Consider the following 26,638-nt stretch of genomic DNA (forward strand, 5'->3'; position numbering starts at 1 on the left):
ATTTAAAAATAAATAAATATAATAATAAGAAGAGCATTATAACAGGTACAGTTCAAATAATGTATACATATGGGACTATAAATATGAGATTATATGTAAACCATAAAATGGTGTTCAGAGAGGCAAACAAACAACAAATAATAAAACATGAATATGCAGACATAAAAACAGAATAAAAATGAACTATTCCGAAAACATGTCATTGTACGCTTATTTTCTGTTGTTAATACCAGTTCAACAAAATGAATAATCCCATATGAAAATCTAATTCTATATATTTCTCATCTAGTAATCCAACCACCTCCCATGGAAGTCATTGAGAAGGACCATGTGGAACCAACCCATGTGTATGTAAATTAAGCAAATTTTCTTATTTTGTGTAGTGTTGTATTAACATGATTTTGAAACTTAAAGAGAACCAATCATGGACGAAAATAAAAAAAAATTTTCCGATAATTAGATTAAAATTGTTTTTTATTAATATTTGTAATTAGAATTAATTACTTTTATGGCCGCGTTTTCGCAATATACACATTTTCTTTTCCTGTCTCGCGCCGGCTCTTTTCAAAAGAGCCGACGCACGACAGGAAGCTCCCGGCATGCCGAGCGGTGGGAAGGGCTCCCATGAGCCTTTGCCGCTGTTCTGTAAATACACAGTGATCTTGCGCTATACAGCGCGAGATCACTGTGTATGTCTATCCTAACTGGGCCTATTAGTTTATTCCTGAAGATACAGACTGCCTTTGCAGTCTGTATCTCATACTTTACCCACTCCTCTGTAGCGGTGCAGTAAAGCCGGGCGCCATCTTGATTACGTCCCTTGCGTTCCAGCGCTGGAACGCACCACTGGGACGTCATCAAGATTGCCGCGCCTGGCCTTACTGCTCCGCTATACAGGATTAGGTAAAAGTATAAGAACAGACTGCACAGGCAGTCTGTATCTTCAGGAATAGATTTAGGGAGAGAGAATCTTTTATTATAGGGACAGTTAATTTCAGGTGATAAGTTCTCTTTAACCCTTAAGGGACAGCAGGAATACATTTACGCCCCTGCTGCCTGGGACTTATGGCAGGGGAGCGTAAATGTACGCCCTGCCGCGTGTCTGCGGGGGGTCCCAATCGCACTGCCTGACTGCTGGAGGTCTGCTGCTTACCACAGGCAGGCTCTATCAGAAGATCGCAGATTACACTGATCCCTGCTATGCTATTGCATAGCAAGTGATCAGTTTATTCAATCTAATGTATGTAAGTAAAAGTCCCCTAATGAGACTATAAAAGTGTAAAAAAAAAATCTATAAAAGTTTTAAAAAGTCCCAAAGCTCCTCCCCACAAAAGTGAAATCATCCCCGCCTTCCCATTTTACACATAAAACACATAAAAATAATAAAGTTTATTAACATATAATACACTGTAGCGTGCGTAATTGTCTGATCTATTATAATAAAACATTATTGTTCCCAGCACGGTGAACGGCGTGAACAAACGGTAAAAAACGCAGGGATTGCTTTTTTAAATTACTTTTTATGTATAAAAAAATAATAAAAAGTAATCAATATCTCTGATCTAGTAAAAAATGTTACTAATAAAAACTAGAGATCCTGGCGCTGATGCCCCATATGACCCCGTAGGTGAAAAATAAGAGCACTATAAGAGTCACAATGGGGCCATTTTAAAAAATACCTATTTGCAAAAAAAAAGTCTTATTCCTAATAAAAATAGTACAACGTTAGAAAACCTACAAACATGCATATCGCTGTGTTCAGACTGACCTATAGAATGAGAAAAATGCCAGTTTTACCGTAAAGTGCATTGCGTAAACATGGAACGCTCTCAAAATTTGCGGAATTGCATTTTTGGACACAAATTCACCCCTAAATGATGGCGGTTCCATCATTCATTTTATGGCAGATTGAAATATGCCGTTACAAAGTACAGCTGCTCCTGAAAAAAACAAGCCCTTGCATGGTTCTGTAGGTGGATAAAAGTGTTATAGGTCTTAGAAGGCGAGGAGGAAAAAATGAAAACGCAAAAGTGACAATTAGCCCGGTCCTTAAGGTCATTTCAGGCCCGATCCTTAAGGAGTTAAAGGAGTATTCTGCTCAAACATAACTTTTCATATGTTGTTGCCCATGGTGAGACTAATAATTAATTTCATGAGAGAATATTGACTTCGATTGTGGAGCAATAAAACAAGTGATTGCTTGATCCTCATTCCTTGCTCTCTTTCTGTGCTATTACATGCAAATTGAGTGGGGAGGAGCGGGAGTCAGTGGCGTAGCTACCGCGGTCGGCGGCAGTCGCCGCCCGCGACCGGGCCCGCCACAAAGGGGGGCCCGCGAGGCCCTCCCGATCAATCACTCTTGTGACCGCAAGCATTGTTTTGCTTGCGGTCACAAGAGTACGGCTCCGTCTTCCCCCGGCTGCTGCGCAGCTGCCGGGGGTGTCGCGTCTCATCCCCGTCAGCGTGCGCATCCCAGAGCTCCCTGCGCGCCTTGGGCCCTGACTTCCGGTTCCGGCGCGCAGGGAGCTCCGGGATTGCGCGCGCTGCGGGGATAAGACGCGACACCCCCGGTAGCCACGCAGCAGCCGGGGACAGACCAGGAGGAGTGAGGATCAACATGGGAGCGCGTTGTCAGGTGAGTTAAGTTTTTTTTTTTTTTTTTATCAGCCTGCAGGGTGGGGGGAAGAGGGGACCATCTATGAGAAGGGGGGGCATCTATGAGGGTGGGGGGGAAAGAGGGGGGGCATCTATGAGGTGGGGCAAAGAGCGGGGGCATCTAGGAGGGTGGGGGGAAAGGGGGTATATGAGGGTGGGGGGAAAGAGGGGGGCATCTATGAGGTGGGGGGGGAAGAGGGACCATCTATAAGGGAGGGGGGGAAGAGGGACCATCTACTAAGGGAGGGGGGAAAAGGGGGCCATCTATGAGGGTGGGGGGAGAGGAGGGCATCTATAAGGAAGGGGGGGGGAGAGGGGGCCATCCATAAGGGAGGGTGAGGAAAGAGGGGGCCATCTATAAGGGAGGGGGTAGAGGGGGCCATCTATAAGGAGGGGGGAGAGGAGGCCATCTATAAGGAGGGGGGTAGAGGGGGCCATCTATATGGAGGAGGGAGAGGAGGCCATCTATAAGGGAGGGTGGGGGGAGAGGGGGGCCATCTATAAGGAGGGGCAACATGGGGGGAGAGGGGCCATCTATTTGGGGGGGGGCAACATAGGGGGAGAGGGAATACACAGAGGGGGGCATATATTATTAGGGGGTCACTTAAAGTCAGGGCTACCCACTAAATGAGGGTTGTAAAGGGGTCAATACAGATACGCAGTGTGTATAGAGATGAGGATGGTGCCAGTGTGAGGAGCCTAATATGTCTGTCTGGCAGATTCTGTGGATTCGTGGCTCGGAGAAGTTCTCATAACGGCCCAGGACGGATGGAGAAGAAGATGAAAAGGAAAGAACTCTGATCAGAAAAGACGTCTCCTGTGAGTCACCTGATATACTGCACGGTAATGTATATGGTGTATAGAAACCTGTGTAGAGCTTGGGCCAACCTCTATATGACTGGATGAGGTGATTAGTATACTGGATTTGGTCAGTAACAATATGGTGGTGATGGTAGTGGTTGTGGTGTGGCAGTAATGTTTCCTTCCTATATACTGGTATTACTGGTAATATTGGTCTCAGTATACAGGATTTGGTCGGTAACAGTATGGCGGTAATATGTACGGTGATAATACTTTCTCTTTCAATATGCTGGTGTTATTGGTAATATCTGTCTTGGTGTGTGTATATATATATATATATATATATATATATATATACACCAATAGCATCACTTGGTCGTGAAAGGAGGGGGCCCCCGCCCAAGTTGACCTCAGGTCAGGGCTGGCCTCCAGTGCTCAACGGACCTCATAGGCGAAAATAATAGCAACCATGTGGTCGAGTGGAAAAAAAGCTCACTAGAGCGAATTCTCCACAGCGGCGCCGACATGCTGGTATGTAAATCTCAGTATTGGCCGGGTAGAGGTTGCCGTTGGAGGGGGTAGCTTTGGCGGTGTTGTGGCTGCTAGGTGGGTGGTATTGTTTGTGACAATATGGGGGTTACCCTCTGGGATGGCCATCTCCTGGGTCCCGAAGACGGTTGGCACATCAAAAACTTCAGGTCCAGTCAGTGCTGTATGCTTTAAACTGACTACAGTCGCTTTGTCAGTCCAAGGAAAAACATAAGACATAGGCAACACTTTGCAAATAAATAAAACCTAGGCCTTCTAGCCACTGACTGTAATACACAGCTTCCCTAGTTGTCACTTCTGAGCCTACTGCTCAACATTACCAGTTCCACTGGTCTCACCAAGACTTGGTTGCAGCTCCCACCGGCCTAGCCACTGTCCGTGTTCTCCCACCCTCTGAGTATTCACACCGGAAGCCTCACTTGGAAAGCTCTGAAGTCTCTAATAGAACCTCCACCAGGTGGGTTTCAGAGCCTCAATAGCTCTAAGGTTGGAGTGAAGTATACGGACCAGGAGCTCCACCTGAACCACAATTCCCACTCCAGAGGCACAGACATGCCACATATCCTCCCCCCCCCCCTGACAAAGGTCTGTAGGACTTGTCACTTTATTAAACCTCCTCCTGGGTCAAAGGTCTTACATTGGGGTAAGATGTGACAACAATTCATGCCTCATTTCTTTTTCTGGGGACAACAACCCACACTTTTCATGAGATTTTTGTTTCCCCCATGGTCTCACTTTCCGTTCATTTCTTTCACTACCCACGTCCATTAGGGTAGACATGCATTGGAAGGCTGTACTGAGAACCATTCTCAGCATGCACACAGTCCTCATTCTCATATATTTGGTATCCCTTATTGGTACATCCAGGCTGTTACCCTTGGCAACATGAAACCTCTCACTTCCAGCTACATTGGATGGGACTGTATGTGTCACACTCAGTTCAGACATTGCCTAGGTCTCACTACCTCTCACTCCACACAGGGCAACATACAGGCTGCAGCCACTTTCAGTCTCCAAGGTGACAGTCTTCCATCAACTCCTTCATGCACATCTGTGTACTGAGAATACGATTCCTCCAAAGTTACCTCTTCACCATTTACATCACCCTCAGCAACTTCAAGACTTCCTGTAAGAGGTAATGTGTGACACAACACAAGCTCTTTAGGCTTACTGTCATAGACATAGGGGGCACTCTCAGTCAAGCCACGTGCATACGGCTTCCTGCCAGGCCAATCACACCTGGCTACCTTCATGCAACATTTTTGGGCACCAGGCTAGCACAGCGGTGATGGAAAACCATATGACTAAACTCTGACTCCGTAAACCACGCTGGGAAAAACGTGCCCCACAAACACAGCATATATACCGCTTACCTGCCACAGTCACTTCTCACATGCTGTTTGACTTTGTAGGTGACTCTCCTGGCATAATGCAAACCTATAGACTTGTCAACAGTCTGCTTACCCTCCTTTCTATCATCTGCAGCTATAGCGGATATCTGGTTGCCACTAGCAATCACATTAGCCTCACTTGAGTCAGTAAAGGCCACCAAACTCTCTGTATTGCTTTCAACCACAGCACATTCATCACATGTAATCCTTTTGTCATTATACACCATGACCTCTAGGGGCCACACTTGAGCTAATCCCCTCGACTGCTTTGACTGCTTTGACTGCTTTAGAGGTTAGTTCACACTGTGCATTTACAGAAACTATGGGCCCTATTACACCACAGATTATCTGGCAGATTCTTTTGAGCCAAAGCCAGGAATGGACTATAAACAGAGATCAGGTCATAAGGAAAGACTGAGAATTTCTCCTCTTTTCCAACCCATTCCTGGCTTTGGCTTAAAAAATCTTTATCTGTTGGTGTAATAGGACCTTACTCTGTAGCACACCCATCATCTATTTGCTCATGTTGTGTGACATAGTTATGGGTTTAAATGCATGTTAGGCAGAAAATCTGACATTACATTACTGCTACCACATAACTGCTGGGTGACATTTTCAACAGACATTGCATGCAGTAACATTTTGTATCACTAGGTTTTATCTGACTTTTCAAGTCGATGTTCATTCAGACTGTGAAAAAATCTCATCAGATATCAGGATGGTCTTGGCAACCCACAGGATCCTTTCCTGGGTCACTGGTGCTTGGCTAAGCAGCCGGTGACTGTGACTGCGGGGACAGGGCGCGTAGCAAGCACCTAGAGGCGGTCCATGTTGGGGCGGTATGGCGGGAGGGGAAAATAGTAACCAAAAGTAACTGGCAGAAGGGCAGAACACCACCACCCGCGTGGATCACGCAAGAGGTAAACAGTGTGTGTCGGCTTCTCCATTAGATTCAGGGATGCACAGCGGCTGCTGCTTCCTCCCATCTCACCTAGTGCCCCCTCTGCCAAATGCCTCCGGTTCCCTCTGTCTTCCCACGGCTGTGGGGATCCCCCCTCCCTCGCCTCCCTCTCATCCCACTCCTCCTCCAGGTCGGCTTAGGCTAGGTGGTTTGGTTTGGCCGTGTGCCAAAACCTAGCTCAGCTCCCGTGCTCCCGTCCCTTGCACTGCAGCGCCACCTGCTGGTTCCCCAGCAGGAACTGCAGGACAGGATAGCTCCAGCAGTGAATTCTTTGATGTAGAGCCCTATTCTCCCCTGATGAGGCTCTATCAATTAGAGCTTCCACTGCCTCTGTCAGCAGGTCGCAGAGTAGGGAGCGCAGGCATAGCAGAAGGGATAGACATGCCACCCGCAGCTCCTCCTCCTCTTCTTCAGCTGAGTCCTATAAATCTGCCGGCCGTAAGCGGCGCAGGCGCACTTCCCCACGCTTCTGGATCCCACCGTCCCAGGTCAGCGTGCAGGGAACATGAAGAAAGTAGGCGCCACAAGAGGCGCTTACCGCAGGTCACCAAGACACAGGCGTTACTCACCTTCCTCTGTTTCATCGTCTGGAGAGTCCAGAGTGCGACCACAGTTCTCATCGCCGGGTCAGAAGCCGTGGGTCATCAAGGCGGAGTAGCAGGGAGTCCCCGGCTTGAGCGATCTTCTCATACAGGATCCATGCCTCGCCCCCCCCACCTCATCGGCTCCGCAGCCTTCTGTCTCCAACCCTGGTTCTGCACCTCTGCGTGTCTCCGAAGGTTGAGTTGGCTTGCCTTCGGGCATGGTCTCATACACCACAGGTGGTTACTAGTGGGGAAAGTGAAGTGGTTTCATGTTGCGTACAGTGTTGGATAAGGTGTCAAAAATCAAGTCGGCTTCTGTAGGAGCTTGCTTACATTCCCCAGCGGCGGAGTCTTCGCCGGCTGCGATTGGCAACACTCGCGGGTTTGATGTTTAACGATTCACATTTTTGTGGGGTGGCCCCCTTGGGGGACACATCTATCTAACGAAGTTAAGGAAAAATTATTGCTAATGAATATGTAGACATATGGTCTTTGATATCGGTCGACCATTTAACAGTAGACAAGAAAAGCGTTTTGACAAATCTGAGGATAAGAAGGCCAATGTGGCCAAGACTTTTTCTAACTGGCTTCCAGGCCCTTCATACGATGTCCGGTATATCTGACATCTAGATACCCTACCAAGGCTGTCGAGCTTTTTCGTTTACATGGGACACTATTCATACCGCCTATAAATTGCACGGTGGATCTGCATGGTGGCGTTACGACGAGGAGTCAGAAGGCGATTGGCTCTGCAGCCCGAGGTCGGATGGGCTACAAAGGCGGACCCCGACGTATGGATCCAATTGATGGATGTCGCAGCAGAGGCCCCCCCCTTTCAGTCATTGGCTGCTTCGAGCGGAACCCCCTCAGGGGCAGCAATAAGTCGTTCTGGGGCCCTGTTGGTTATTCAATGAGGGCCACTGCAGGTTCTTCGCCTCGTGTCGTTTTAAACACGAGTGCTCCATCTGCGGAGGTGCTCATTCTGCAATCCGATGTTTCAAACGAGGTAAGACGGGCAGTTACAAAAACCTAGCAGCGGTGGGAAACCGAGTGACGCCAGTGAGGTGGTAAAGATGCGCCCCTGGCTAGAGCAATACCCCAGGAGTCAGGAGGCCGAGCTCCTCCATTAATGGATTTTCAGAGGGTTTTTTACATACCGCATGTTCAGAATTCTAGTTGAGTTTTGTTATAACTTACGTTCGGTTAATGAGAATCTTGAGGTGGCACAGGACAAGCTGGATAAGGAGGTGGCTATGGGTCGCATGGCTGGCCCCTTTTTGGAGCCTCCCATGGACAATTTGCGTTTTTTCGCCTTTGGGCTTGGTCCCAAAGAAGGAGCCAGGCAAATTCAGATTGATCCAGCACTTGTCCTTTCCACCTGGGGAGTCTGTTAATGATGGTATTAGCCGGGAGGAGGCGGCGGTTACTTATGTCTCCTTCGACAGGGCGTTGCGTTTGGTGGAGCAGGTTGGCCCCGGAGCCCTTTTTGGGTAAGTCTGACATAGAGTCTGCCTTCCGCCTTCTCCCGGTTCGTGAGGATTGTTTTCATCTGCTCGGTTGTCATTTGAATGGGCAGATTTACGTCGACATGTGCCTGCCGATGGGTTTGCTCGATCCGTGCAGGTATTTCGAGATTTTCTCCTCCTTTTTTGGAATGGGTAGTTAAGCACGAATCGGGCATCTCGTCGGTTGTTGCATTATCTCGACGACTTTTTGTTGTTGGTTTCGGCCGGCACGGAAGCTTGTCAACAGGCCATGATACTTTTAGGTTTTTCATGGATAAGTTTGGGGTTCCTGTTGCTGAGGAAAAACCGAAGGCCACACAACATGTTTATCCTTTACTGGGCGTTCAAATTGATACGCAACGTATGGTGGTGGGTTTTGCCACCGGAAAAGTTAGCAAGATTACTGTCGGACCATAGACGAATGCCTCTAGCCAAAAAGGTCAGGCTGCGCCAGTGCAGTCATTGTTGGGCCTTCTGGTTTTTGCCTGCAGGATAATGCCAATGGGGCGAGTTTCTCTCGCCGCCTGTACATGGCCACGGCTGGCGGACGCCAACCGTCACATTACATAAGACTGACGGCTTCCCTGAAGGCCGATTTGAGAACCTGGCGCTCCTTTCTACAGGAGTACGATGGTATTTCGTGCCTTCAGGAAAAGGAGTTGGATAACAGAGACCTGCAACTATACACGGATGCGGCAGGTAGGCCATGGTTTTGGCGCAATTTTTGAGGACCAATGGTCCGGCGAGCCATGGCCGCATTCGTGGGAGTCTGAAGGTTTTACAAAAACTTAACCCTACTAGACTTTGTTTTCGATACTGGTCGCGTTGGAGTTATGGGCTGTACGAATGGCAAATAGGAGGATTCGTTTTTGGACGGATAACTTGAGTGTCGTGTATGCTATTAATAATTTGACATCAACGTCCTTACCAGTCTTGGCATTGTTGCGTCACTGGTTTGAGATGTTTTGCAATATAACATAGTCTTTAGGGCTAAGCACGTCCCCAGGTGAGAATAATTCTATGGCTGATTATCTTCCCGTTCTTCAGTGGAGTAGTTTCAGGGAGCTGCATCCTCTGGGCACAACGGGAAGGAGCGCCATTCCCAGTTTTTCTTTGGGGGCTGGTGAACACCTGAGGCCATTGCTGGAATCATCCTTATCAGACGCTACGTGGTCTAGTCACGGTAAGGCATGGGAGGAGTGGTTGGCATGCGCAGCAGGGTTGGATTGGTCGCATCCCATGGTTTGTAAACAGGTTACGTGGACTTACTTAACAAACCTTAGAAGGGCAGGGGTATCCGCCATGGTGGCAAGAAAACGTCTGTCTGGGGTTTCGTTCATGCTTAGACTCTGGGGTTCTCGCAGATTCCACTAAGGATCTTGCAGTAAAATAGTTTTGCGGGGATGGAAGAAAGAAGTGGTTCACAGGGACAAGCGTTAGACCCATTTTCCCTTTTCTTTGTTGCAGCAATTAATAGTTAGTTTGCGAGAGTTGTGTTCTTCCCCCTATGAAGTAGTCGTTTTTCAGGCAGCATTTAGTTAGCTTTCTTTGGGGCCCTGCGGGTTAGCGAATTAGTAGCCTTATCAAAGGACTAAGCCGTCAGGGCTCCGCCCTGCCTGATGTAGTTATTCCTCCCCCGTTTCCATTAAGATCTTCATTAGAAAATCCACGACAGATATATACGCTGCAGGGGCTTGGTTAGCTGTCAATCGTTTAAGTGGGGATTACTGCCCGGTACACCTAGTGGAAGAATATGTAAAAATTCGGCCAGCCCAGCCAGAGACCACACTTCCCCAGTTTTTGGTTCACGAAGATGGTTCCGCAGTAACGATCAGTACAATTTGAATCTTTGTTTAAAAAATGTTTGGTAGCTGTTGGGGCTGATCCGAAGGAGTACGGCACGCATTCCTTTAGAATAGGTGCGGCCACGGTAGCGGATGCACTAGGCATGTCTGGGGAGTCAGTTAGACGCTGGGGAGGTGGGCCTCTGACTGCTACAAACGTTATGTAAGGCCGAATTTGTTATCTTACTGATTGCATGTTTTGTATTTCAGGTCAACGCCGTCCTGCTGTCTGGTTTGATCGGGCATTCCTTCATACACAGGGTGCTCAGCGGGCCTCTTGCCGCCCTGGCGGCTTAAGTTTAGGTTTTCACAGGCCGATGTCTCCTGGAGGGGTGTGGGAGGCTTACGCTGGCTCAGAGTTTTATCAGAGGTCATTGCCATCGGCAAACAGGTCCATGGTCCTGCCGTGCTAGTAATTCATGCGGTGTGGCAATGACCTTTGTTCTGTACGTTTGGCTGAGCTGATTTCTGTGATTAGATCAGATTTAATCAGAATGTCCGACTTCTTTAGTGATTCGATTATAGTCTGGTCGGAGATAGTGCCCCGAGTTGTATGGAACGGTGCCAGGAACCCCGGGGCTATTGAGAGGCACGGCGCATCTTGAATACTCGAATCTCAAGATTCGTCAGGACTAGATGGGGGTATTGCGATACGCCATCGCCAGCTAGAAGGTGACAACAGGCGCCTGATGTTGCAAGATGGCGTACATCTTAATGATATCGGTCTGGATATTTTCCTTTCGGGTCTTCAGGATGCCATTGAAAGGGCCCTATTTACCTCTGGTTAGTGGGGGTAGGTGTGCAGTGTAGGGGTACACAGCCCACCTATGGCGCTGGGGGGGACCTTGCAGAGGAGGAAGGAGAAGCATCGGCGAGGCACCCGGCAGAACAACTAAGAATGCCCACCGCCGGAGCGGTGGCCTGGCATTCCGGTGTCCTCGCCAGGAGAAGGCGACAGCGCAAGGTCCTATCCTCACAGTATAAAAATATATGTTAAAAGTTTAAACTAGTTCTAAGAAAATTAAAAAAAAGCTGTGGCCTACCCCCACGCATTTATAAAGAACAAAAAGTTGTCAGTGTGTATTTAAGTAGCATAAGTTGGGGTTATTGCATTTCAGAGGCAAGATAGCCAAGGTGCAATGGGATGCCGGCAGTCTGGGTCACTGTGCTGGCTAAGCAGCCGGTGACTGTGACTGACGGGGACAGGGGCGTAGCAAGCACCTAGAAGGCCCGGTCATGTTGGGGGCGGTTGGGGGCGGGGAAATAGCCTAACAAAAGTAACTGGCAGGAAGTGGCAGAACACCACACCAGCGTGACAGGCAGAGGTTTTAAACAGCTTTTCCCACCCACCTCCCTAATGTTTTTTTCTGTGAAAGAAGTTTATTTGTTTTGTATGTGTTTATTGACTGTTTAATACTGTTGTCACCAGCTTGGCGCTGGGGGGGACCTCTGCAGAGGAGGAAGGAGAAGCATCGGCGAGGCACACCCGGCAGAACAACCTAAGACATGCCCACCGCCGGAGCGGATGGCCTGGCATTCCGGTTGTCCTCGCCAGGAAGGCGACAGCGCAAGGTCCCTATCCTCACAGTATAAAAATATATGTTAAAAGTTTAAAATAGTTCTAAGAAAATTAAAAAAGCTGTGGCCTACCCCCACGCATTTATAAAGAACAAAAGTTGTCAGTGTGTCATTAAGTAGCATAAGTTGGGTTTATTGCATTTCAGAGGCAAGATAGCCAAGGTTGCAATGGGATGCCGGCAGTCTCACTTGGTAGCATCTCTGGACAACATTTGGACTCATTCTGGTCACAGTTCACACAGTCAGATGGTGAGGCTCCAGCCACTGGTAACTCAGACTTTTGTATATGGTTTCCTGGCTCTTCCCCCTTAGGGTCCATTTACACAGAAAGATTATCTCCTAAAGATTTGAAGCCAAAGCCAGGAATAGATTTGAAAAGAGGAGAAATCTCAGTCTTTCCTTTATGACCTGATCTCTGTTTATAGTCTGTTTCTGGCTTTGGGCTTCAAATCTTTGGCAGATAATCTGTCAGATAATTCTTTCTGTGTAAATGGACCCGTTATGCTAAGTTTACACGGAGCGATAATTGGCCAATCGCACGATTAACGATTTCGAAGTCACAATTTTTTTTTTTATAACGATCAGAGGTTTAGACGGTTACGATATATCGTACGGAAAACTAGTTTTACGATCGTTTTGCGATGGCGCGCCCGCAGCCCGGCCCGCCCGCAGCCCGGCCCCCTGCTCATCGGCAGGCCCGGCCCCACTGTCAACCGCAGCCCCCCTGCACCACCCCGATCGCACCCCTGCCGCTCCGATCGCCACCCCCGCCGCTACGATCGCCCCCCCCCCGCTGAAGCTCCGATCGCCCCCCGTTCCCGAGCATGCATTACCTGCTCCGCGTCGCAGGTCTTCGACATCCACGACTCCGCTCTTCAGTGCACTGATTGGCTGAAGAGGAGCCGTTTGAAATTCCCGGCTCCCTTCAGTCAATCAATGCAAGGCAGCACTGATTGGCTGAAGAGGAGCCGTTTGAAATTCCCGGCTCCCCTCTTCAGCCAATCAGTGCACTGAAGAGCGGAGTCGGGGATGTCGAAGACCTGCGACGCGGAGCAGGTAACGTATGGTCGCGGCTGGGGGCGCGATCGGAGGAGCGGCCGGGGGGCTGAACGGGAGCAGCGGCGATTGAGCCGGCGCAGGGGCTGCGAGCGGGGGCGGGCCGGGCGGCGGGTGGCCAGGACTATTGCGCGACGACTGTTCATGGAAACAATCGGCAAATTTTTGCAATCGGCGAACGACTGTTTATGAACATGTTAAAAGATCAAAATGAACGATTTTCAATCGTTTCGCCGCGTTTACACGTACGATTATGTTCGATTCGATCGTTATCGTGAAAATTCGCCCGATAACCGTTTGTGTAAACTTAGCATTAGGCAGTTGTACAGCACACTTCACAGGGGACTCTCCCTCCCACAACTGCCAGAAATAAGGAAACTCTCTGCCAAGTATGAACTCCACCTCAAGCTCCGCACAGACCTCCAGCACATGATTTACTGTCCCATAACAGGTTTTAAATTCAATTTGAATAGTCTTACCATATGGCTCCGGTTCGACTCTTCACGAACAGTTTAATATCCGGGTGGACCCTGGACACCTCCTGGCGACAATCCAGGTCAACATTAGAGGGATTCCACCCACCAGCAATTCACATGTTTTTGGTATAAATTTCTCTGATCTCCTGACCAGAGGACAATAAGATGCACAGACACCCACTCCCATGCACCTCCAACATGGCGATCTCTGCTCAGTGACTGCCGCTGTTGTGGTTTGTTGCTCCTAGGCACATCATTATGGTGTCTCTGCAAAAGTGACTTTTTAACACTTGGGCATTTGGCAAAAGCACATCCAAGTACACAACAGTCCATCTCTCACACATCCAAGCGTGGCTCTGAATGGTTGCCCTTAGGAACGGCACCCTCAAGCTTTTTATCTGAAGAATCAGACAAGAATTTTTTTTTTTTTAGCAGCACCAGCTTTAAAGTGACTGTACACCAGGCCCAGGCTGAAGCGTTGGAGGCGGGCCGACCCACCCCCAGTGGGAAGAAACACCCAGCCCCTACATGACGTGACTCCATAGAATCAATGGGCCACAACATGGTACTTGGGTAGCCCAATAGGGCTGTCACTTAGGTTGACAAGTCGGACGGGTACTCACCCATTGGAGATGGTGACAAGGCTACCTGCTGCTTTTTACTAGTGGGTGTCCATTTACGTCAATGGGTGTAGATAGGCTTCATAGGCTTTGTTCCCTATACCTGGTCGTGCTCGGCACAGATCCTACTGTTAGCCGACAGAACACCGGATGGGCGTCTGTGACTCTTAGGGCCCTTTTACACCGAAAGATTATCTGACAGATTATCTGCCAAAGATTTGAAGCCCAAGCCAGGACCTGGATTTGAAAAGAGGAGAAATCTCAGGCTTTCATGTATGACATGATCTCTGTTTATAGTCTGTTTCTGGTTTTTGGCTTCAAATCTTTGACAGATAATCTGTCAGATAATCTTTATGTGTAAAGGGCCCTTACTTTGCAGATCTCTCCTTGTGGATTGGCAAACTTTTGGTGAGTGCCGAGTTTTCAGATGGCTTGTTGAATAGTACGTCTGGCAGAGGGAGGAATGGAAGAGACAGATGCATGCAAAGCTGAAAAAAAAAAACAAATGAAAACACAATGACTAATAACATTCATGTCTATGACCATATCGGAATCTGTTCCAACATATGTCTCAGTTGCAAGAATACCTTGGACCTGAAATTTTACTGCTACCTAACTGAATAACTGGGACAGAGATTTGCTGCAGGAAAAGTCTCCTGGAGTGAGGCGCAGGTTGGGCTTCTGCAAGTCTTTTAACAGCTATCAGACCGATTGAGGGTTCTGCCATAGATTCCACTTGTTCTTGCAGGGGGTTGACAGGTGCAGCAGCAGTCTGGAGTGCCTGGCTGAGGGGAGCAGTATTGAGCACAGAGGAGTAGGGGTGCTTGCCAGAACTGATGAGTGAGGTGCTGCATAGGGATCCTCCAAAGGGGTTCTCATTAGCGCTTGGGGATTTGAGAGCAAGGACTCTTAAAGTCTGTAACAGGTAAGCCAGGGTTCTGAGTCTCTGAGTTTGTCCTGAGAGGACCTGGAATCTATACCTTCTATGAACCTATCCAGAATTATGCGCTCTGCATCTGCAAGTGTCTATCTGGCGTACAGCTCTAAAGACAGTGTGAAGAGTGAGTGAATAGTCTCTGAATGGTCTTACCTGGCTTCTGACCACCTGTTGTAGAACCTGAGTCTTACTTCAGGAGGTGACTGTATCTCAAACTTGTCTAGCTTGTTCAGGATGGCCTCTGCACTGGTCTTATGAGCAGGTGCCCAGGTGCGAACTTCTTCAGCTGCCGGTCATTCCAACTGGTCTAGCAGGATCTCCACCTGTTGCTTAGAAAAGAAAGAAACTTAGAGATCTGCGCAGCTTTTTGCTGAAATCCATACGTGGTGCTCCTCTGTAGTATGGCAGGTTAGTAGGGCGCAGGAAGATGGAGGCAGGATAAGCTGAGGGTGAGGCTGCGCTGGAGGATGCAGACTGGTCTAGTGACCAGTTCGAAGGTGGTGATACGCCAGCCACCTGCTGGTTGTTGCTGTCGGAGGTCGACATGCTGTTTGGAGAGGAGGGCAGGAGAAGCTGCCGGCCGAGAGGAGCCACTGGTGAAAAAAATCAGCACGCAGATGAGTTGTAGGAGACTTGCGGTTAAGCTGGAACAGGATTAGCAAGATGGCGGCGCCGGAACATGCGGTCTGGGTTCGAGAGCATTCTTCCTCCGTCCGGAAGCACTCGTGCACTTTAGTTCCACCTGTGGGAGGCGTTGTAGGCGTCTTCTGCAACTTTGCAGGAACGCAGGCTCTCTTCCTGAAATGTGCGTAACATTAACCACTAGAACGCCTGTTGCCTGAAGGCATTTCTAAAAAAATAATATATATTGGGTATTTGGCTTATATTGAGAATGTTTGTAGTGTATTGTTGAGAGGCTGTGACAGTGGCATAATGCTGCAACTTTGACATGTTAAATGCACCCAGGCTTGCTTCCCCTGCTGCCCCAGTGCATATCAGAGGTGTTGTATCATTTTCTGCGGTGTCAGGGTGGACTTGGAAACCTAAATTTGACCACTTGGAGATCCACCAAGTCACAAGCATTTTTTTCCCATAGACTTTAATGGGACTTCAATGTTCGATCAAATAGTCAAACATATCGTGGTCTACTCGAATCAAATGGTCAAATATTTTCACTACTTGCTAATCTCTACTAATGACCTACGCCTAACATCTACCTTTAATCCGAACCTCTTACTCACATCTTCAGGACTTTACCTGAGCTGCACCAATTCTATGGGATGCATTGCCTACGACTGTCAGACTCACCTCCAATACCCAAAGCTTTAAACATGCCCTCACAAACTCAGCTTTAAAACAGTCCTATCTGGTTCCCTAATTTGGTCAACAAGCCCCCCTTCCTTCCCATCAAGCACTTAGAAACATAGAGATTGTCGGCAGAAGACACTAGGTCCATCTAATCTGCCCTTTTAGTATTTCCCTTCTTAGTATCTTAGGACAGATATATGTTTATCCCAGGCGTGTTTAAATTCTGTTATTGTAGATTTACCAACCACATCTGCTGGAAGTTTGTTCCAAGTATATACTACTCTTTCAGTAAATAATATTTCTCACGCTGCTTCTGATCTTTCCCCCAGATAACCTCTCACCGTGTTCCTCTTGTTCTTGAGCTCCGTTTTTTACTAAAACACTTCCCTCCTGAACCTTATTTAGTCTTTTAACAAAGGTTTCAATCATGTCCCCCCTTTCCGTTACTGGCCTCTCTGCCTGTCAATCATCCTGCCAAGCGCACTGACAGGCAGAGCGCAGTGACTAGATACGAGCGGAGAGCTACCCACCCTGACTACTTACCCACTCGTATCTAGTCACGAGCGGGGAATAAAGTCTTTTTCTCTGTTATAAAGCACCTGCCTGCGGCCGCGGATGGTACGTGCTGTCAGCCAAACGGGCTGATTGGTTCCCTTTAAGTACAGATAGGCAATATCCACGGCGCCGCCTTCATCCAAACACTTTTGTGATGTAATCAAAGAAATCAATAAGATTCGCCTTGACATGATCGGCCTCAGTAAAGCCATGCTGGTTTGGATCCATCAAATTGTTGATTCTTGTGGTGCGTTTACACAGACAGATTTATCTGACAGATTTTTTAAGCCAAAGCCAGGAACGGATTAGAAAAGAGGAGAAATCTCAGTGTTTCCTTTATGACCTGTTCTCTGTTTATAGCCTGTTCTGGTTTTGGCTTCAAAAATCTGTCAGATAAATCTGTCTGTGTAAACGCACCATTAGGTGATCCATTATCTTCTTTTCTTAGAAGTTTCCATCATTTTACTACTACAGATGTTAAGCTCACTGGCCTGTAGTAACTGGGCTCTTCTCTACTCCCTTCTTGTGGTATGGGTATAACATTGGCTTTTCTCCAATCATCAGGGATATCTCTGTTAGCAGGGATTGGTTATACAGATCCGTCAGGGGGGCAGCAATCACTTAGACCAGCATGCAGGCATTGGTTGGTGACTCTTTTACCCACGATTACCTTGCACTGCCTCTATTTATATAGATGGCGGACCATAGTAACAGCGAAGCACTTTTGCCCCTCGGTCTTTCGTCTCTACCCTCTCCTCATAGAGCAGAGCCCTCACTTCTTATGTATGGTTTTCGTAATGTCTGATTTTTTGTCTATATACCTCCAAAATTGTAAATGCTGTGGAATCTGTTGGCACTATATAAATAAAGATATTATTACTATTATTCTGAGCTGCTGCTTTCTGCTGAAGACACAAAATTCTGTGTGAGACGAGATTCGGACAGGTCGCTCTGTGTGGTAGCACCATGGAGACAGGCCACACTTTCCCAGAAGGGGCCCAGGCCCCCCTACAGTATGGGCCCCATAGCAGTTGCGTAGTCTGTCTCCATGGTAGCTAAGCCTCTGTCCAGAGGCATAATGAAGGGCAATGCAGAGGTTAATGAAGATGTGTGAACTTTGTTATTTTACTGCAATAGACATTTGAGAACAGGACCAGTTTGCACTAAAGTGTTACTGTTATTTCACGTAACTTTTGTCCTGTCCTCAGACTCACTCCTGATACAATCCTGAGATACAGCCGAGGGGCCCAGTATGATCAGTAACTTATGATATCTCAGGGAAATGGAAATAATAGCAATGCTTTAAAGACTCCTTCACACCTCCTTTTTACTGTGTTGTAATATGCATGTAAATTTTTAATTCAGTTTTTTGAGCCAAAGCCAGAAGTGGATTCAAAATAAATGGGAAATCTAAATAAAGGAATTGCCATATACTTTAACTATTGGAAAAAATACTGCTTTGAACAAGCTTTCTTTTTTTTTTTTGCAGACTATTTGTGCAACAAGTACTCCAAGAATTGAAACAGTATCATGGGTATGTGTGCCTAATATGAATGTTCAAATTCTTCACAGCTGTAATCCTGGTACTGTCACAGCCATCCAAGTGCCACTTACAGTCAATTGTTGCATCGTAAGGTCATGTTCACACAATGTACTAAATAAATAAAAAGTAGGGATGGTCCGAACCTGCCAAGGTTTAGGTTCGTATGAACCAGAACGCTCGGCCTTAGATTCCCGCTGTCTGCCCGCTCCGTGGAGCGGGTGGATACAGCGGGAGGACCGCCTGGAAAACTGGGATACAGCCTATCTGCACTGTGACTTTTTATCATGATGGCTGTCTTGGCAAACACTGTCAGTATATATGCTTCATGCACTTGCCAGTTTCTGTGATTGTACTTGCTGTATGAGACTTTTTTCATCTTCCAGGATTGGATGTTCCTCTAGTACTTGCATGTGGCTTGTGACATATAGGATACTGGTATCTAACCTGAACCCCAAAGGACTGTCTCTGAGGGTCATTGCTATCCCTATTGGTCATACATACAGTTTCTGATGTAATACTGCAGCCATAAAAGTGTACTCCTGACTGTATTGTGTGTGGTTTGTCTGTGTCTTGGGGTTATCCTGACCTGTCGCTCCAAGTGCTTATCGGAGGCCGGGCCAGGGTGAACACCCGACGCACACACAGAGTACACACACTATATATATCCCCACTTGTCTCCTACCCTACTCTAATATTCATCTGATTTTTCTATTTATTTAAACACAACAATTCTATATAATCTCTAAACAGTAACCACTGTGTTTTGTGAAGGTCTCCTGATGATCCCAGGGACATATCTGGGTGAAACGCGTAGAGACTTGGATTGAGACAGAGATACTTGTTTATCACAATTTTTTTCTGAAGTCTGGTTTTATCTTTATACATCTGGGCTAATCTATCCCTAAGTATACCAGTCTATCAGAGGGTCAAAACCCTAGATCTGTTGTGAAGTGCCTATTTCATATGTGTAGAACACTTGTTTTAATAAATTTTTTACTTTTAATGCATATCTAATAAAAGTTAGATTTTTACGTGATTCTGGGAAATTAAATATAATTTACATGTATTTGGACCGTGGTTATTGCACGCCCATACGAGGTGGTGCATCTGTGATTTCGATACAGCCTATGGCTATGGCTGTATCCGTTTTCCAGGCGGGCCTCCCGCTGGATCTGCCCGCTGCACGGAGCGGGCAGACAGCGGGAATCATTACCGAGGGTTCGGTTCGGACCATCCCTAATAAAAAGAATATATAAACTGCTGTTTTCTTATAGCTGTAATCCGCAGAAAGAGAGCCTATTAATGAATTTTTAAGGCTGTAAAGTTAATGTGTGTGCACTAACAGCTGTTTAACCATTGAGTTCAATAGAACTCAACTATAAAAACATTGGCAATTTTCTGCCCTTTTTGGAGCAGTAATAATGCAGGTTTACTGTTCAAAACAGGCAAAATCCATTGTAAGCTTATGACAAAAATGGTCTTTTACACTGGGTCACTATGAGAAAAAGGTACCGATTATTGCCCAGACCCAGCGATTAGCTGATAAATGGGCTCAATCGGCTGATTTCTCGGGGTTATGTGGCTTTAACCCCTAGACAACCCATGACGTACTGCATTACACCATTATTTACTATGTAACTCTGAAGCAGGTAAGGTCCAGTGTAAATGTAAGTGACACAAGCATCTCCTGTCACTTACCAATTGGTTTCTCTGACTGTCGGAAGGAAAAACACTTAAATCAGACTTTATCAGAAGAGCGCCATAATACTGATCAATGCTATGCAATCAGTATAAGCAATCTAATGATTGCATGTAACAGTCCCCTTGGGGGACTTAAAAAGTGTAAAATAAATAAATAAATAAAATGTTTCAAAAAATATTTTAAAAAAATATGCCAAAGCCACTCCTCCAATAAAGCTTAAATTACCACTTTTTCCCATCATACAAATAAAACATGTAAAAATAATGAAATAAATAAACATAATATATATTGTAGTTGTGTCATTGTTGGATCTATTAAAATATAACAATACTGTTCACACACGGTGAACAGCGTAAACAAAAAAAGCGGAAAAACACAGATTTTTTTGTAACATTTTATATTATAAAAATTATAAAACATGATCAAAACATTTCATCTACACAAATGTAATACAAAACTAGAGATCATGGAGCGAAAATTGACATCCCATACTGCCCTGTAGATGGAAAAGAGTCACAATAGGGCTATTTTAATCATACAGTAATTATTTGCAAAATAAAATATTTTACTGTTAAAAATGGTAAAACATTAGAAAAGCTATGAAAACCTGCATATTGCTTTATATACACTGACATATAGAATAAAGATAACATGTGAATTATACAGTAAAGTGCATTACGTAAATATGGAAACCCCCCCAAAATAAGCAAAATTGCTTTTTTTCTAATTTCATCCCAATATTATAATATTTTTGGGGTTCTCGCATACAGTTTATGGTAGATTAAAAGGCACCATTACAAAGTACAATTGTTCCTGAAAAAAAAAAGTGTCCTTAAGGGTAACTTCACACGAATCGGATTCAAAGCGGGTTTTGCAGCGAAATCCTGTGAACTTCAATAGGGTTACATCCCCGCAGTGAAATTTTAATTCTGATGCCAGTATGTAACCCAGCCCCTTTAACCCCCGCAGCATACATTACCTGCTCAGCGCTGCGGCTCTCGTTGGTCCCGCTCAGCCAATCAGTGCAAAGCCCCACCACACTCACTGATTGGCTGAGCAGGACTGACAGAAGCGGGAGTCTCACATGCAGCCGTGGCCCCGAGCAGTTAATGTATGCTGCGGGGGGTTTAAAGGGGCCAGGTTACATACTGGCAGTGGAATGAAAATTCCGCTGCGGGTATGTAACCCTACTGAAGTTCACAGTACCAGGATTTGCAGCGGATTTAGCTGCAAACTCGCAGCATGAAATCCGCTGTAAATCCGGTACGTGTGAAGCTACCCTAAGGGGTTAAAAGTCCTTGGTCAACCCCTCTCCTCATAGTCTGTAAGCTGATGCATGCGAGCAGGGCCCTCACTCCTCATGTATGGATAATTATATGTGTATCTCTGTAATGTCTGATTTTTGTCTATGTAAGTACCCTCAGAATTGTAAAGTGCTGTGGAATCTGTTAATAAAAATTATAATTATCTAGTGATCCTTTGTGCAGCAATGCACTGACAATAACTCAGCTATATAAAGGAGCAAAAACATAGAGAGGTTGGTCAGCGCCCGGCGGAATAGTAGAAGCTTCTTATATGGAGATAACCGAGCACGAAGGTATTTCCCCTGGATACCGGGGCATATGTAGTAAAGAAGAAGCCAGATTCCTTCAGCTCGCGTTAAAAAATATAATTCTTTTATTCCAAATTCATTAAAACAGTAGCCGACGCGTTTCGGACCTAACCAGGTCCTTAATCATGGCATCTTATGGCTGTATGATCACAGGAAGAAGGAGACAGTCGCTCCCATAATGGAAGAATCTTCCAAGAGACAAGAGGTCTCCGTGGACTCCGTATAACAGGGGTAACACAAAACACGCTGCACAGCGTTGCAGCATGTGAGGCGTGTTTTGTGTTACCCCTGTTATACGGAGTCCACGGAGACCTCTTGTCTCTTGGAAGATTCTTCCATTATGGGAGCGACTGTCTCCTTCTTCCTGTGATCATACAGCCATAAGATGCCATGATTAAGGACCTGGTTAGGTCCGAAACGCGTCGGCTACTGTTTTAATGAATTTGGAATAAAAAGAATTATATTTTTTAACGCGAGCTGAAGGAATCTGGCTTCTTCTTTACTATATATAAAGGAGCATCAGTCTTGTAGTGGTCTGTCTAAACCAGGGGTGGGGAACCTCCGGCCCGCGGGCCGCATCCGGCCCCTGACACCTCCGGGTGTGGGCCCGCGGCTCCCCTGTGACATGCGCCGCTCTGGAGGAGAAGGAGCCGACACACACGGCATCCTCCTGTGTCTGTGACAGCTGCCAGGAGGATGCTGTGAGTGCCGGCTCCTTCCCCTCAGAGCGGTGCACATCTTCTGTCTCCTGCCCTCCTGTGACGTGCGCCGCGCTGGTGAGGCAGGAGCTGGCACAGACACAGGAAGATGTGTTGTATGCCGGCTCCTGCCTCACCAGCGCGGCGCACGTCTTTTGACTCCTGCGGGCCGCGCGCGATGACGTCATTCATCGCGCGCCACCTGCAGGAGAAGACCGGCACAGAAGAGAGGAGGGAGAAGAGGACCTGGACAGCGTGGGAGCGGAGGAAAGGTGAGTGGGATGTTTATTTTTTCATTTGGGGCAGACACTGGGGGTTAACTAGGCCACCAGGGACATAACTGGGGGGTTAACTAGGCTTCCAGGGACATGACTGGGGGGGGGGGGGGTTAACTAGGCTACCAGGGACATGACTGGGGGGGGGGGGGGGGTTAACTAGGCTACCAGGGACATGACTGGGGGGGGGGGGGTAACTAGGCTACCAGGGACATGACTGGGGGGGGGTTAACTAGGCTACCAGGGACATGACTGGGGGGTTAACTAGGCCACCAGGGCCATGACTGAGGAGTTAACTAGGCCACCAGGGACATGACTGAGGAGTTAACTAGGCTACCAGGGACATGACTGAGGGTTAACTAGGCCACCAGGAACATGACTGAGGAGTTAACTAGGCTACCAGGGACATGACTGAGGAGTTAACTAGGCTACCAGGGACATGGCTGAGGGGTTAACTAGGCCACCAGGGACATGACTGAGGAGTTAACTAGGCCACCAGGGACATGACTGAGGAGTTAACTAGGCCACCAGGGACATGACTGAGGAGTTAACTAGGCTACCAGGGACATGACTGGGGGGGTTAACTAGGCCACGAGGGACATGACTGAGGAGTTAACTAGGCTACCAGGGACATGACTGAGGGGTTAACTAGGTCACCAGGGACATGACTGAGGAGTTAACTAGGCTACCAGGGACATGACTGAGGAGTTAACTAGGCCACCAGGGACATGACTGAGGGGTTAACTAGGCTACCAGGGACATGACTGAGGAGTTAACTAGGCTACCAGGGACATGACTGGGGGGGTTAACTAGGCCACCAGGGACATGGCTGGGGGGTTAACTAGGCTACCAGGGGCATCACTAAGGATTCAAATCAGGTACAAGGGGCATCACAGAGGGTTAACTACAATAGCAGGGCATTAGGGGAACAATACTTTGCCTTGTTCGGGTGCTGCAAACCCCCGCTACTAACTGCCGCGCACGGTATAACATTGAGTGCGGCCCTCAAATGATTTTATTAAGGCCCGACCGGCCCTCGACATGGAAAAGGTTCCCCACCCCTGGTCTAAACTGACCCCTAGACTACAGGAGCTGGAACAGATGCCTTTCCCTTGCTGCTGCCTCCAAAACTAAACGGCCCATAAATTTATTTCCTTGCAATGTATTTTCCTTGTGCTGCTCAGCTCCTTATGCATATCAGTGAAGTTCATAAAGAATGGTCTTCAGATGTAAGACATAGTTTACAGAAAATAAACACATTCCATGTATAGAGAGGATTTTGTAATTATTTCTGTAAGAGGCCATTCACACATCTGTAATATACAGTCCATGCATGGACCACTGCGGACCAGACTTTGGAATTCCTGACGTCACAATTTATGATGCCGGGAGCTCCGAAACTGTTAAAATATTTGTGGTTCTGTACTGACACTGTATGAATTATGATGTCAGGAGTTCCAAGGTCTAGTCCGCAGTCCTTGCACGGATCGTATGTGAGAATGGCCACTGAGTAATATATAAATTAGTCAGCAACAATTGCTAGAAATTTTTTAGATTGTTATAATGATTGACTCATGAAATGTGGCTTTTATACCCACTTAGAACCAAAGGCAAGCGAGAAGGGAGCAGTGAGAGAAAGCAGAATTTGACCTGGTTCGAGTCCTGTCAAACGAGTGGGTAATTAATCTGGGCAAATCCAACATTGCATAATAAACTACTATATGGATATATTTTGGAGGTACAAAGGCTAATATATTTAGGAATTCTACCAGTTTCAATTTAAGGGGACATTCACATGTTCTGTGCACGGTTCATAAATACGGACAATGTATTACGGAATGCTGTTTGGAGCTCTCGGCATCATCATTCGTTATTATTCGCAGTGAGTCAGTACAGTGGCCTGAAGATTTAAAGTTTCGGAACTTCTGGCATGATCGTGAATGATGATATTGGGAAGTTTGAATTCTTGTCCATAGCACATTGTCAATGCATGGATCCTAACTACGGAACGTGTAAATGCCCCCTTACTCTTGACAGAATGGCTCCTGCTTGCTAAAGAGCAAAGGATTGATTGTTTTGTTTAAAGGGAATCCGTTGTAATTCACATTATAAACTGCTGACACTGTTAGATAGCTGTTAGGTCAGGGAGACCCATGGTGCCTTTCATATATCTGTTTGTGCTTCAGGGATGTGGGAAAAAGGCTTTAATTCCCTGGCACGAAATCACAGAGGTTTTTTCAAGATGCTTAAAAGTTGGATGCTGGAATGTCTCCTTGCTCCCCCTCCCTGCTTGACACTTAACAGGGTCAGGTATGGGAGGGGGAGTTCGGAGGTGTTACAGCTTACTGCACTTCAAGAGATCAGGACTCTGACTCTTTTTACTATAGAATAAAAGCATTTTTCTACATTCTGGAAGCACAGGCAGATTTATGAAAGGTACCATGTGTCTCCTGACCCTAGCATCAACAGTGTCAGCCCGTCTGGAACGTGAATTACAGCTGACAGATTCCTTTAACAATTTATGAAAATAGTGTCTCTATAAAATAGAGAACACAACAAAACTAAATAAATGTAAAAACCTTGTGAAGGTGCGTCTCTGGACTATCTTTTTGCACCCAGCTTACTTTTTTTTTAACTTTTTCTTCTGTATAAAGGACAGAGGATACGGGGAAACAGGAAAAGTGGAAAGAGTGGACAAAAGTAAAAAAGGCGACTTAGTTCTCTGAAGAACAGGGTTACTGGATCCTGGCAAAAGGATAAGTACAAAATGGATGTAAAGTATTAAAGGGGTATCCAGTGAAAATCTCTTTTCTTTCAAATCAACTGGTTTCAGAAAGTTATATAGATTTGTAATTACTTTTATTTGAAAATATCAAGTCTTTCCATATTTAATCAGCTTCTGTAAGTTCTGTAGGAAGTGGTGTCTACTTTTCAATCCAACACACTACAAAAACACACTGCACCATTAGTGGCTAAAAGTATTCTAAACTGCTAACATAAAAACAGACTACACATCTGCAAAGTTTTGCAGATCCTCCTCCAAACAGAACAAAATGTGTGTACGTACTATGAGTGGAGGATTATGTGTTGTCATAATCCCACTCGGGTTCTAGTTACTAATAAATACCTATAGAAAACACTCAATCTCTCATTTATCACAAAATGAAATTTTATATTAAAAGCACATTAATAATAATTATATAAGACACATGAAGGACTTGAACAGAATGAAAACGAATTTTAAAAGAAAAAAAAACACAACAGAGGGAGCCGCTACGAGAGAGCAACAGATAGACAATAATAAGTGTGAACTAGACAGTAAGTAAATCATGAATCGGTAAAAAAGAAAGGTGCTGTAAGTAGGGTATATAAAGCCTAATAGTACACACAAAGGTCTTTCAGCAGAGAACCACATACAAATGTGGTTAAACAAATAGTATTACCTAAATGGTGAATAGTAGAATCGTCCACTGGTTGCCCCCACCCCTGAACAAACAGACTATTTGGATGGAATTCTGTCTAAAGGAGAAGTCCGGCGAAATTTTTTATTAAAGTATTGTATTGCCCCCCCAAAAGTTATACAAATCACCAATATACACTTATTACAGGAAGTCTTATAAAGTGTTTTTTTCCCTGCATTTACTACTACATCAAGGCTTCACTTCCTGAGAGAAAATGGTGATGTCACGACCCGACTCCCAGAGTTGTGCGGCTGTGGCTGCTGGAGAGGATGATTATGTCATCTCCACACATATGGTATTAATAAAAACTAGAGATCATGGCGCAAAAAATGACACCCCAAAACAGACGCGTACGTGAAAAAATAGAAACGCTATAAATCAAATAAGGGCCATTGTAATCACAGCTATTGCCCACAGCCCATAAATGATATTTTGGGGGTTCCGTCATACAGGGTATGGTAGATCAAAAGGTGCTTTTAAAAATTACACCCGTTTCCTGAAAAAAAACAAGCCCTTACACGGCCCTG

General features: G+C 46.3%; 1 long non-coding RNA gene across 1 annotated transcript; it reads left to right on the top strand.

Annotated features, from left to right (window-relative positions):
* The first annotated feature begins 307 nt into the window (after positions 1-307).
* LOC138775526 (uncharacterized) lies at positions 308-24,301 on the top strand. Its single transcript, XR_011360575.1, has 3 exons — positions 308-347; positions 18,310-18,354; positions 24,253-24,301. It is a non-coding gene; the product is annotated as an uncharacterized lncRNA (long non-coding RNA).
* Positions 24,302-26,638: the final 2,337 nt, after the last annotated feature.

Source organism: Dendropsophus ebraccatus, unplaced genomic scaffold (genome assembly GCF_027789765.1).
Source record: "Dendropsophus ebraccatus isolate aDenEbr1 unplaced genomic scaffold, aDenEbr1.pat pat_scaffold_1705_ctg1, whole genome shotgun sequence".
Lineage (NCBI taxonomy): Eukaryota > Metazoa > Chordata > Amphibia > Anura > Hylidae > Dendropsophus > Dendropsophus ebraccatus.